At 34.9% G+C, this 13,699-nt stretch overlaps 1 protein-coding gene across 3 annotated transcripts in view; it reads right to left on the reverse strand.

The window, feature by feature from the left end:
* sdk1b (sidekick cell adhesion molecule 1b) overlaps window positions 1-13,699 on the reverse strand; it is a 370,259-nt gene that overhangs the window by 277,127 nt on the left and 79,433 nt on the right. The gene's annotated exons all lie outside the window — the stretch shown is intronic.

Raw genomic sequence — 13,699 nt, forward strand, 5'->3', positions numbered from 1 at the left:
TTGAAATCCTGTTTTCGTGGGTTTTATGAGCTGGAAGCCCAAATTATGTACAAATAAAAAACTAAATACTTGAAATCGTTTAAGTTGTGGGCCCTGAATCTATAATCTATGGAAGTTTAACGTTTTGAATGGAATTATGGAAATAAATAAACTTTTCCATGATATTCAAATTTTTTGGAAAGGGTCTGTATATATATATATATATATATATATATATATATATATATATATATATATATATATATATAAAATATATAAATTCCATTCAAAAATGCATTCAAGAAAATTCATAATAAAATAATAATGAATTCTTGAAAAGAACACAAGTAGTTTGGCATAATCTTTTATATTTAAATCATTTAATATATATATATATAAACAATTTTAAAATCATTTTAACAAAACTGCTTATTAATATTTTAAAACCTTTGTACACCAAATAAAAGGTAATGTGGTGCAACCAGGGTTATTATCGTTGACTAAAACTATTTTTAAAAAATCATTGATTCCTTGAAAATTCCTTGAAATAAAATAAACATTAACAGTTGAAGTACTAAAATAACTAAAACTAAATTACTTAATACATTAAAAAAAACGAATAAAAATTTAACTTTAACTAAAATTGAAATGAAAACAGAAAACACAAAAAGTAAATCTAATTATTAACAAAATATGAACAAACCATATATAAATATATCATTGATATATAAAATAAGTAAAATACCACATAACTAAACTAAAGTTAATTCAGGTTAATTTCCAAGATTTATTTATCTAATGACCCATGAACAAGCATAACATTAATAGTTATAAAGCACCAATAAATGTTACTAAATAAATCTCCAGTTACTACGACATCATTGTTCAGGCTTTGTGCCAACACCTTTAATCTTTAACCGATGGGTGATTACCGGGTTGATCACACAGGAAAGGAGCTTGATGCCGTGCTTAATGAGGCAAAACTTTATTTCTTCAAGTGCCAAATACACCATGCGAGTATGATAGGGGCATGTGATTTGACCTTTTTTGTGGTTCCAATACAATGAGACTGTGTGACATCCGCATGCATTCTCTGCACAGTCATACAGTTTTGGGGAGTTGGCCCCACACCCATAATGCACCAGTCCTTTCCTCTGGCCTCAGGACACATTTACCCACAGAGAAGATCTGAGCGCACAGACAGGTAGAAGCAAGCAAGGGTAATCAGGTGGAAGAAATGGGGTGATCAGTGACATTTACACATCAAACACACACACAAACATTTCAGTGAACTCCAGCACAAGCTGTCCACACACACACACACACACTTGCGTACACACATCACACGGACTCACGCAGCGGAAGAGACAGGGTGATCACTGACATTTCCATAAAGTGGAGGCAGAGGATTCTCAAGGGAACGGGAAACAACATATACGCACACACACACACACGACCCTTTATAAGTGCCTTGCGACCAGGAAACCTCTCTGTGACGGACAATAGCTCACTCAAAAGAACTTCAAGCAGGAAGAGTATGATCTCTAAAATGGAAAGGACAAACATTATTGATAGAATCCTCAGTCTGTGTTACCTGAACTGTGCAAACACTCAGGCTTATATAAGACATGAGAAACTTTATTTGCCAAATAAAGACACAATGTCTGATGTTCAAACACATACTTATTCTAGTGATGCACAGAATTGAAAATTCTTGACCAAAATCTTTTTTATTTATTTATTTGTAAGGTTAATGTAAGGTTATTAATGTAAGGTTACATTTTAATTATATCTAATTTAAATATTTAATAATAATATATTTCTATAATATGTCTTCAATTGGTGTAACTTACAATAAAATAAGCACCAAAAAGTAAAGAAAAGAAAACTGTAATATTGGATGTGTCAGTAAACAGAAATCTTTTTATGCAGAACACACAACAACCTTATAATAAGAAGGATGAGCACATTGACATCCAAACTGATTTGTGATTACCTCAGTCTGTACACAGAAATGCTCTCGGTTAATATATAGTCAACATTCAGTGGTTATCACTATTAGTTACAGTTACCAACCATCTGCAATAATACTGAATTGATACTATTTAAGGGAACAGAACATCATTATGTTACAGAATGCAGTTTGTTCCATATTTTAGCATGAAACTGAGAATGCTTTAGTATATCAGATTTGATCAGTTTCAGCCAAAAATTATAAAATTAGAATGGAAAACAAATTGAAAAAGACAGTTGTGTTAAATCCTTAACATTGGGTGGTGTTATGTTACATGTATCGAAGGAGACAGAAGAGGAAAGGCAAAAAAAAGAACAGACTGAACATTTTTGCACCTTTATTTGTTGGTTTTTCACACTTTTAGTTATACTGTTGATGTGTGTGTGTGTGTGTGTGTGTGTGTGTGTGTGTACCTGGTATTCCCTAAGTTATGGGGAACAAATGTCTCATAAGGATAGTAATACCAGTAAATTGTGACCTTATGGAAAAAATACTTGGTACCCATGAGGAAAACAGCTTATAAATCATTCTAAATTAAGTGTTTTGAAGATGTAAAAATGCAGAACGTTAACTGTGATGGGTGGGTTTAGGGGTAGGGTTAGTGTAAGGGGATAGAATATACAGTTTGTACAGTATAAAAAGCATTGTGTCTATGGAAAGTCCCCATAAAACATGGAAACCAGTATGTGTTTGTGTGTGTGTAAAAATAAGACCATCCAGCCACTTTCAGTCGGTTTATTTTTTTCACTGGATTTTTTATTTATTTTTTTATAACTGGCCTTAAGGTTAATTAAATAGGTGAAATGCACCTAAAATAAAAATTAATTCATAGAAATATTATTTATCTTTTATGTATTAAATATTATTTATAAGCAGTTAAACTGATGGTGTATGACAATGTAGTTCAGTATGGCTTTAAAATAAATGTAAAATAAAAATGTAATCATATGATGAAATCAGTGATTGCTTCTCCAAAGCTTTTTCTGCACATATTTCAGTCCGTTTCAAATGTAGGCTATCTTTTTTTCTACACACACATAGCTGCAGGCACACACTGTGATTCTGCAGCATTTCATTTTTATTTACAAAGTGGTCAATTGTCACCTGCCACCAACTGTTTACTTCAATCTCAAATGGCATGTGGTATAAAGGAACAGAGAGTGTCCCTTATTTTTCTCTGCTGAACTTTACAACTCTACCTTTAGGGAAAATGCAAACACAAAAACATGTTATATTTCTAAGACTTTCTAGGGGGAAAAGCCACTTAGAACATCTTGCCAGACACATAGCAACTCCCTGGCAACCACCCACAACAGTCTCATAAGCGGCTTGTTTTGAGGAGCAAATACATAATAATGAGGAGCAAATACATAATAATGCAGTGTAGAAACATATTCAATTGTTTTAAATATGCCAGCACCCTTTTGTGTTCAGGTAGACATGTTTAGTTACAGCTGAGAGCGTTAGTTATTCTTCAGAGGGCAGATAGAACAAATGCACAATAATTACTGTTTGCCGCTAGATAAGTGGAGTAACGAAGTATTCAGCACGTTTTTGTTTGCTTATAATCAAATTAAAGTTCAAAAGCATGAAAAATCTGACAGCTCTGAAAATGAAGTACTAAACTAACAATGAATGTAGAGAGAGAGCAAACAAAAATAAATGGGAAGCTGAAAGAAACGAGCATCCACAAACACAGTCAGGCTGCTAAAAGCCTAACATTTATAAATGTCTAGACCACGAGGTGTATAATGAGATGATCGTCATCCTATTGTTATACTGTCACTTGCTACACAATGGTTTCTTACACTCTGTACATTCCCAGTGAAATAGTTTATTGCTCACAAGTTGCTTTTTTATAGTTTAGGAAAAATGTTCGAGTTCATATTGGAATGTCTGATTTTTATTTAATCTTTGGTATCTTGGCCAATCTTTAAATCAAAATGGACAATTCTTGTTTTGAAGTATTTATTATAAATGATTTCTCTTCTCTTCTCTGATGACGTGTTTACTGGCCCAAGGGTGGGAAGAACTGTCAATCACATGAGATCCACCAATAGCAAACCATAATGATCCAATCAATTCCCGATGGACAAAATCATGTCCCACCCTACATTTTTTCATGTTCCGGAAGCCGTTTCACTCGGATATATACATCACAATAGGGAAGAAAAGACTATCACAGCTTTAAAGAGAGTTTAAAAGATTTTATAAAACTGTAAAATGTAATCGAATATCTAAATGTTGTACATTATAATGTGATCCCTATATTCACTTTAGAGTTTATATAGGAAAGTTTATATATTGAAAAGTTGATATATTAAAAGTTAAATTGGACAGTCTTAAATGGACAGTACATGCAAAAATGAAAATTCTGTCATTAATTACTCACCCTCATGTCGTTCCAAACCCGCAAAAGACTTTCGTTCGCTTTTCATTCCCCAAGATATTTTGGTAACACTTTATTTTACAGTGTCTTTGTTACACGTGTTACATGAGGCTACTATAGTGATAACTATAAATTATGCATAATTACATGCAACTAACCTTAAACCACACCCTCATCCTAACCCTTAGTAAGTACATGTAGTTAATTATCATTATTCAGTTCTTAAATGTATAATTACACTGACACGGACACATTTTTGATGAATTCTGAGAGTTTTCTGTGCTCTCCATTGACAGCTATGCAACTACCACTTTGACGCTTCAAAAAGTTCATAAAGAGATTGTAAAACTAATCAATAAGAATTGAGCGGGGACTGCAGAGACTTGATCGCTTAATATGATGAACAGATTTAATTTAGGCTTTTATTCACATTTAAACATTGATCAGCGGACATAATCAGGAGCTCAACTGAACCTGCTTTACGACTGAGAACAATGGTCTTTGCGGAAGCTCAAACGTGCTGCGTAACACATGAGAATTAACCTCATTGGTTCTTGTGGAAGCTCAAACGTGCTGCGTAACACATGAGAATTAACCTCATTGGTTCTTGTGGAAGCTCAAACGTGCTGCGTAGGGTTGGGTATTGATTGGGTTTTATCCGATACCAGTACCTACTCGGTATTTTTCAAACGGTTCCGGTGCTTAAACGGTTCTTAAACCGGTACTTAAGAAAACGAAACCGCACACACTTTATCAAAAAAAATAAATAATACCTGTATGTGTTTTCTGAAAAAGATTTTCTGATTTCTGATTAAATAAAAAATTGTACCGTTTAAAAGGCTACTGATGTAGCCGAAAACACTTAAGTTAAGATCAAAATTTTGTCTTCTCATATTATTTATATATATTATATATATATTATATTACATATTATATATTATAGACTTTTACAAAACAGAGAAATATCTGACACTGAGCAGAAATATTTAACACACATAGTATAGCCTCATATAAATATACTTGATATACTTCATACTTGATATGCAAGATTTGCAGTTGGCATTAAAATACTAGACTTACCCGAAGAGGAACACTGCAGCTGAACTTTAACTTTAGTCAAGAGTAGAGGTCGACCGATAGTGGATTTTACCGATAACGATAGCTAGGTTGGGCCATACTTGCCGATAACCGATTAATCAACCGATAGTTTTTAAAATTGATACTGGATAAAAACAAACATAACACTCCAAGTAAAACAGTGCTGAACTTTATTATAAAAATAATAAAACTGTATTGAACCATGAAAACATGCTAAATGATATAAATATATAATATGAATAAATATTGAAGTCAATAAAAGACATTAATTCAAACTGAAACAAAAAGTAATACTCTAAATAACAAATAAAACCAGTTACACTCAAAATGTAACTATTAAACTGTTATTTTTCAAGCCAACTTAATGAATAAAAAAGTAACAAAATTTGATCGGTATAATATTTGAGCAATACAATTGCACCTTGATCATTCATGTTAGTTTGATAGTGCATTAACTATGGTTAACAAATAAAAACCTTAATTTAAAAATGTATTAGTAGCCTACATGTTAATTAACAAATAATGAACAATCCTTATACAGAAGTTATTAACCTTAGTTAATGTTACAAATGGAATTTTATTGTAAGTGTTATCATTTCATATAAATCCAAACAGTCATGCTTAAATATCTACAATGTCAGAGCATTGAAATGACATAAATATTAAATGTATAATCTCACACTTTTGCTTCTATTTTATAAACACTTGATGATTATCTAATCAAAATAACAAAACATGTATTAAAGTGATGACGAAAAAATTACCGAAATCTAATGCTTTTCTGATTTGTTTATAATTATGTTTCTGTCGGCTGTATGAACATATCAGTTTGCTATCTTACGTCTCTAGCTTTAAATATGCAACTTCTCTGCATATTAAATGCATAAAAGTGACCAGCTGGATATAAACTAATGCAAATAGAGGTAACAATTGTGACATTAAACATTCGGGTCGGACTTACGTTTATTTTTGTCAGTTTTTTAACCGCTTGAGGTACTACTAATGTTAGCGTCCTCTCAGCCTCGAAGGCAAACAAACATACTGTTGTGCTGTTCTTTCTCTACTAATGCAGCATTTAGTCAACAAATTAATCACTTTATAATGATATGACAAAATGTACTGTATACATAGACTACCTTTTAGCTGTCGGTGCTTTAAACGCGCATCTGATGTCAGCGCTCTCCACGCAGCATGTGCTCTCAGCGCAGCACGCAGCATCACGTGTCGAAATAAACAACACGAGGCATCAGTGATAGTTTTTATTACACCTCTAGAGGCCGCTCTTGTACTGCATGATGCCAGCAGACCTTATCAGCTCTCTCTTACTGTGTAATGAATGACAGCGCGTGCTTCTCAGCCGCTCCAGCAACGGACGCGACCAGGAAAAACTATCGGTATGTATTTTTGCCGATAACGATAGTTCCACCAATCAACTATCGGTGCCGATTAATCGGCAAAACCGATGAATCGGTCGACCTCTAGTCAAGAGTGTCAGAGGTTTTGGGTTCTAATCCGCATTCGTAGTTTTTTTTACCGATTATGCTCATCAGTGGTTGTATATCAAGCAGGGACACTTTGTGTGCATTATATTAGATTTCACCAGAACGAATATGAGGCGCCGTCTAGGGCTTAAATCGAACTTCATTCACGCACACATAAAACGCTTGCATACACATATACTAGTCACACATACATGTATACTGCTGAATGCTCAAATTATATGAAATGCACAACGTCACATCTAAAGTCGCTCACGCACACACGCACACACACACACACACAAACTCTACACACACGAGACGCGCGGAACTCTCCGCGCACATACTCATCTGAGACGCGAGCACACACACACACACAAACTCTCCGCGCACATACTCATAAATAGATCGATCTCTGCAATGTATTGAAGCGCGCGTCCGAGTGAAGAAAGTGCGGTGTGCGCGAGCCAAAAAAGAAAACACTGTATCCGCGCCACTGATCGCAGCGGCAACGAGCACTTTGATCACTTGATTTATAAAACACAGTTCAGCACTAGATCGTCTCTTATTTAACAAACGAACTAAATGAATGCTCTGCTGGTTAATTAACTGGAGATGTTTTGTTATTGGATCATTCGTGCCGCGAGATGTTTTATAGGGGGCGGTGAAAAAAGTCAGGCACCGAAATAAGGCACCAAAAGTTTTGTTCTTATTCGGTCTCGTTACTACCGTTTACGTCAGAACCGGTTCCCTATTGGAACCGGGTTTCGGTACCCAAACCTAGTGCTGCGTAACACGAGAATGAACCTCATTGGTTCTTGTGGAAGCTCAAACATGCTGCGTAACACGAGAATGAACCACATTGGTTCTTGTGGAAGCTCAAACGTGCTGCGTAACACGAGAATGAACCACATTGGTTCTTGTGGAAGCTCAAACGTGCTGCGTAACACGAGACTGAACCACATTGGTTCTTGTGGAAGCTCAAACGTGCTGCGTAACGCATGAGAATGAACCTTTGGTTCTCGCACATCAAGAGAACATGCTTGAGCTTCCATTTACCACAACTGGGTACGTTTTTATATGTGAATACAAGCCTAAATTCAAGTTATAAAGTTATCAGAGTCTTGCAAACACAGACATATACCCTTAAAAACAGAAGTTCTCTTGACAGTCCTGCTGCTTCACAAGGACAACATACCCCAGAAATGTCTCAACGCACTCTAGAAATACTCTTTCAAGTAAAATGGATGATGAGCCCCATCCAAAAGAGTTATCATTCTCCAAAAGAGAAGCCTCTTGACATGCTCTATTAAGAGTATAGCCATCAAATATTCCCAAGGCACGGCATAGATCTCCAGCAAAGCTTTCAACGATCAAGAAAGGGCAATTTTGGTTGGAAAGTTTTCTTTTAACTTTTTCTCAAGAGCATGTCAAAAATGTGTTTTCTCACCGATTCTTTCAAGACCTTCAGCAGGGTAACCTTGGTGTGGTTGTCATGTCTTGATGTGATGGGCAGATGGATCTCTTTTCATTCATTATTCAGATTGGTTTAGATCAAAAATCATTCACACTAAATTTATTCAGACGATCAAAACCTCATGGAAGTTAATCTACCGACAGCAAGCATAGGAAGGTAATTCTTTTATATGAATCTGCAACTGCAAAAAGTTTTATAAGATTGTGATTTTCAATATTACAAATATTAGATCATGGAATATTGCATTTGACCAATAAGATCAAAGTTTTCCAGATAGCCGTGTAAATAACCATATATACCACGTTTTGATTGAACAAAAAGTTATATGCAGCTGCTACAAAGAGTCTCACAGGAACATTAAGTAAGGAGCAGGTGAGGATTTTTTGTTGTTGTTGGTATAAATCCATAATACTTATAATAATACTGTAATACTGTAAATTATTCATTAGTATTATTATTAAACATTTCAACTGTCATGTAGGCTATTGCTAAATTTAGAATATGACTATGCAATAAATCAATACAATATAAACTAAACACTGTATAATATAATATAAAATAATATAATATATAATTAATATGATATATAATCTAATTAATATACAATATAATCAAAAGTTTGAGGTCAGTATTTTTTTAAGAAATTCATATTTGCATTCAACAAGAATGAATTAAATTGACAGTGACTGTAGACTTTTATAATGTTATAGAAATAAAGATTTCTATTTTAAATTAATTCTGCTCTTTTAAACTTTCTATTCATCAAAGAATCTTGAAAAACAACCATCACAGCAACTAATAACATTTTAAAATATATATATATATATTATTAAATTGTAATAAATATTTCACAATACATTCCTGTTGTAATACAATACAATTCATTACAGTTAATAATTTTTTTTTTTACATAAATGGTTATTTGGTGACCATAAGCTACTGTAGCAAGCACACTTAAAAAGGTAAATTCTTTGAATTAATATGGTGATCTCTTTTTTACTTTGAAATTAACATTCAAAGACAAAAACAAAGCGCCATCAGGTCAAGAATGAAAGTCAAACCACTTGTCAACGGGAAAATCAATGACAGCTGTAAACCAGAGGAAGAACTCTGCAAATAAGTGTAACATAACAGAAAAGATCTGTACGAGAACAACCTTGACAGAATTTATTATCTGAGATGGACAAAAGACAAATGTAAACATTCAATGTTTTTTAAAAAAAAACTGGAGAGGTTCTTCACTTTGGAAGCCATTTTCAGAAGCCTCAGTTTTTGGTAAACTAGAACAAAGTTGTCAGAAATTGTATTAATGTGGATGAAGTGTCAGATGCATGACTATTCAGAGATTTCTAGCCTACCTTTTCGTGTTATTTTCTCCTCTAACTTCTTACCTTCCCTCTTCTACTTTTTTTTTTTTTTTTTTTTTTGCAATGCAATGCAAGTCGGCTTTTGTTTCTTTGAGGTATGACTTCTGAGTGAGAAGCTATGGGTGTAAAACTTTAAAATGACCAATTTACAGCAAAAAAATCTGCTTGTACAAAAACGGCAAACTATTTAGCGGTCTTTTAATGGTCTTTACCATTTTAATCACAAATCACTGGTAAGGATATTAGCACGAATTGCACAAATACTGTAGATAAAATAACTTAGCACGGAATAGCCTTCCCCCTTGTTTTCTTTAAATGTTTAACCCTTAAATGCATGAATATTTCACCAATTATTATTACATATTCAGGTATTTAGCGACCCGGATCTATATCTAGCACGAATGGATCTCTACCTATCGCAATAATATAAAACTCTCCTGATATTAGAGTAACAATTACAGAAGAATACAATAAAGCATTTTTTTTTTTTTTTTGGTGCTTGGAAAGGTTCAGTTTGAGCAGATGTTTTATACCATCATCACTGTCTTCGTCAGAGATCATTTCCCAGTAGGGTTGTGCCGATGGACGATATCATCGTCCATCGTGATGGCTGACCGACATCACGATGGAGAGCCACCATCGTGATGCCACGCCCCCCACCCTGTCAGACCAGCACAGTCTCACGGCAGTTCGTGAAATGGTCACGTAATTTAATCTATTGATTTGTGTACACCAGTGGTTGGGAACCAGTGGCTCGCGAGCCACACCTGGCTCTTTGGCAAAACTCATGTGGCTCGCAAGGACTCTCACCCTTTACCAACTAACGATCGATAAAAAAAATTAAGACACATCAACAGAGATCGGCTCTCTGCAGAAAAATCAGCCAATTACAATTCCCTATTGTAGCCTACCGAAGCTATTGAAAAGTTTATGATAATAATAATATTCAAGTTGTACCGGCAAAAGTGCGTGTTCAGTGCTGTTCGCGAGTGTCACGAGTCACCACAGCAATCAACTAACCGCTTAGGTTTCTGGTAACCTACAACTCCTGCACTGGGATTCAAGCTGGCGAAAATCATTTTAGAACAGCAGCGAAAATGTAAAAGTAGGCTATATAAACTTTAATATATCATTTTATTGAAACGGGGGCTTTGCTGTGCATTTCACCCGCTGGGCGCTGGTACTTTTACTTTTGCCGCAGATCCCATATGTCCTATAAATGTGTCGTATTTTTGATAATCCGCGCAGATTTCAGTTGACGATTCTGTTTAAATTTATTAATAACAAAACATGAATGAATGAGAAAGAAAAGAGCTGATGTGCTTTATATTGAAAATAAATATTTAAAGCGCGATAAGTCGCAAAAGAGAAGTGAATTCTACTGACAGGATGCTGTGCGCGCGCTCCGAGCGCAACACGGACAAGCATAGCCTTTGTCTTCGGTTGCGCGCCTAAACGGTCAAATAAACAGAAATATATAAAACTGCCAAGTCGAGTATTCCCTTAAACAAAGTAGATATAAGTACTGTGTGCATTCTCTCTCTCTCTCTCTCACACATGCACGCAAAGAGGATTTATGCTCATCAGTTGGTAACTCAACCTCACAGTGAAAGCCCTGCACAATTAATTCCATATTGCAACTTATTTATTGTTTGCTGAATATATGTTTGTTTTTAGTTGTCTATGGACCTAATAATTACTACTGTTGAAATTTTATTGGTAAAAAAGCATGTTTTTAATAATAATATTATAAATTAACCCCACCCCACGATATCATCGTCCATCACGATGTTTTACTGTAAATATCGTCAACTGCCAATTTAGGGGACATCGCCCAACCCTATTTCCCAGTACATTCAGCATCTGGCTCATTTTCGTGATCTCAAACATTCTCAAAACTATCATTTTCAACATCTTCAAAATCAATATTTTTATCGCTGACAACTTCTTCACCAGATCCACCATCAAGTGACAGTGATACTAATATATGATTGCGTTCAGTACTTGCTCTGCAGTAAATCGCTGAGCCATTTCAAGTTTTGCTGATGATTCTTCCCATTCTTTTGTTTTCTGCCTGCGGTAACTATGAGTGAAACGTCACTTCATCATTGTGTTCAGACATAGCCGTCTTGTGGAATAAAAGGGAATTGCACTTATTCAGACATCAAAGATTTATTGTTCTGCACATACTCACACTGTTACGCACCTCGTGTCGTTAGCGACCCTAAACTATTTTTACTAAAAAAATACTGGGAAAACAGGCAATCTTTAAAAAATTCTTGTTGTATTGTTTATATTTAAATTGATTGAGGAATACTAAGAAGGTTGATGATGTCTAACTTTTTAAAAAATGAATGAGGACGAGGGTAGTGATTGATGCTTTTTTTTCCAGAAAGAAGAGTCAGTGTTGTTCCACTCACTGTTAATAGTTTCAAACAGTTCATGAGTAGTTGTCTCCCAGTTTGTTTGAGATAAATGTGAGCGACCAAATATTCACTATAGGGTTCAAATCTGGACTCTGACCAGGCCAAAACATGAGCCTGATGGACTGGCTCTCAAGACTATTCTTGTCTTTGCAATTTGGGCAGGAGCATTGTTTCAATGAAAAATAACATCTGTTCATTCCTCTTTAGATAACAACTTTTCATTTAGAGGGAAACAAGCCATTCTGCAAAATTCTCCTGTACTCCAAAGCATTAATTGCCTCTTCACAGTGAAGTAATTCACCAATATCAGCAGCTACAAACCTCTTCCTCCATGCTTCACTATGGTAGAGATGCATTTATTGTTTTATTTCTCAGCAGATTTTCAAAGACAGCACTCTGGAGCATCACCATGCAACTCGTCTTTCATTGTGATTCATCGCACTACACACAACTTCCCATATTTTGCCCAAAACTTCATTCTGCCTTTGATGTTTTTCTGAGACAGCAATGGCTTTTTAAGTAGTGCATTTGCTTAAATTTCACTAATTTCCTGACCAATAATTTGTGGTTGAGACAATTAAAAGCTTAGTGTTTAGCCATTTTGGGCATTTTTCTTTGCCTAGGAGGGAGTATACATTGCAATATCATTTTGGTAGCAATTACGGATGAAACAGGCAAAACAGAGCCCTTTAAATCCCAGTCAATGGTGAGCAGCACACCTGCAGATTACCTGTGTTCTACCTATAATTACTTGTCCAGTATGGAAAAAAAAAACAGCCATCTCAAATCAGCCTGGATTTAAAACGGCAGTCAGTCAAAACAGTCTTTTATTTTTTCCAATGCACTAACAATCCCACAACCCTCAGAATTATTAGAGCTGAGATGAAAGAGAAGCACACATGGGAAGTGCTAATTATTACAGAGACAAAAAGTGTCTGTTTTTTTTTTTTTTTTTTTTTTTTACATTTTCTGACAGCATGCCAGCTTCTCATGCCAAAATTCAATTATTGCTTCCGACTGTTACAAGCCAGTAAATGAAATTCGCTGTTATCCTAGGGTTGTTTTAGGGAACTAAAGAGTCTTGTTCTGTCTGTAACATAAATATATTGAAGAAATGAGTGAGTGCATGGGGACATTTGTGAGAAAACAGCACAAAGGGTTTAAGTAGCATCAAATTATGTCCCATCATTCAGCGTTTTAAAAGGAAATTACGGATTTCCCTACTACACCTTTTCATGACCTATAACCACGTCCTCAAGGTAGAAGGCAAAGGTTACTAAAGGTGGATTGTCTCTGTAGTAACTACTAAATGTTATCTTGGATAAGCTAAAACACTATTCAGAAGGGATATGTTTTCTAAACAACATCTGAGTTCCAATTATTAACATTGGACATCTGTAATATCGTGTACTGATTTAGGCAGAAAGTCTTAATCCATAATAAAGGTGCACCAGGAATTTGCATGCAATGA

Source organism: Leuciscus leuciscus, assembly GCF_965113295.1.
Source record: "Leuciscus leuciscus genome assembly, chromosome: 3".
Taxonomy (NCBI): Eukaryota; Metazoa; Chordata; class Actinopteri; order Cypriniformes; family Leuciscidae; genus Leuciscus; species Leuciscus leuciscus.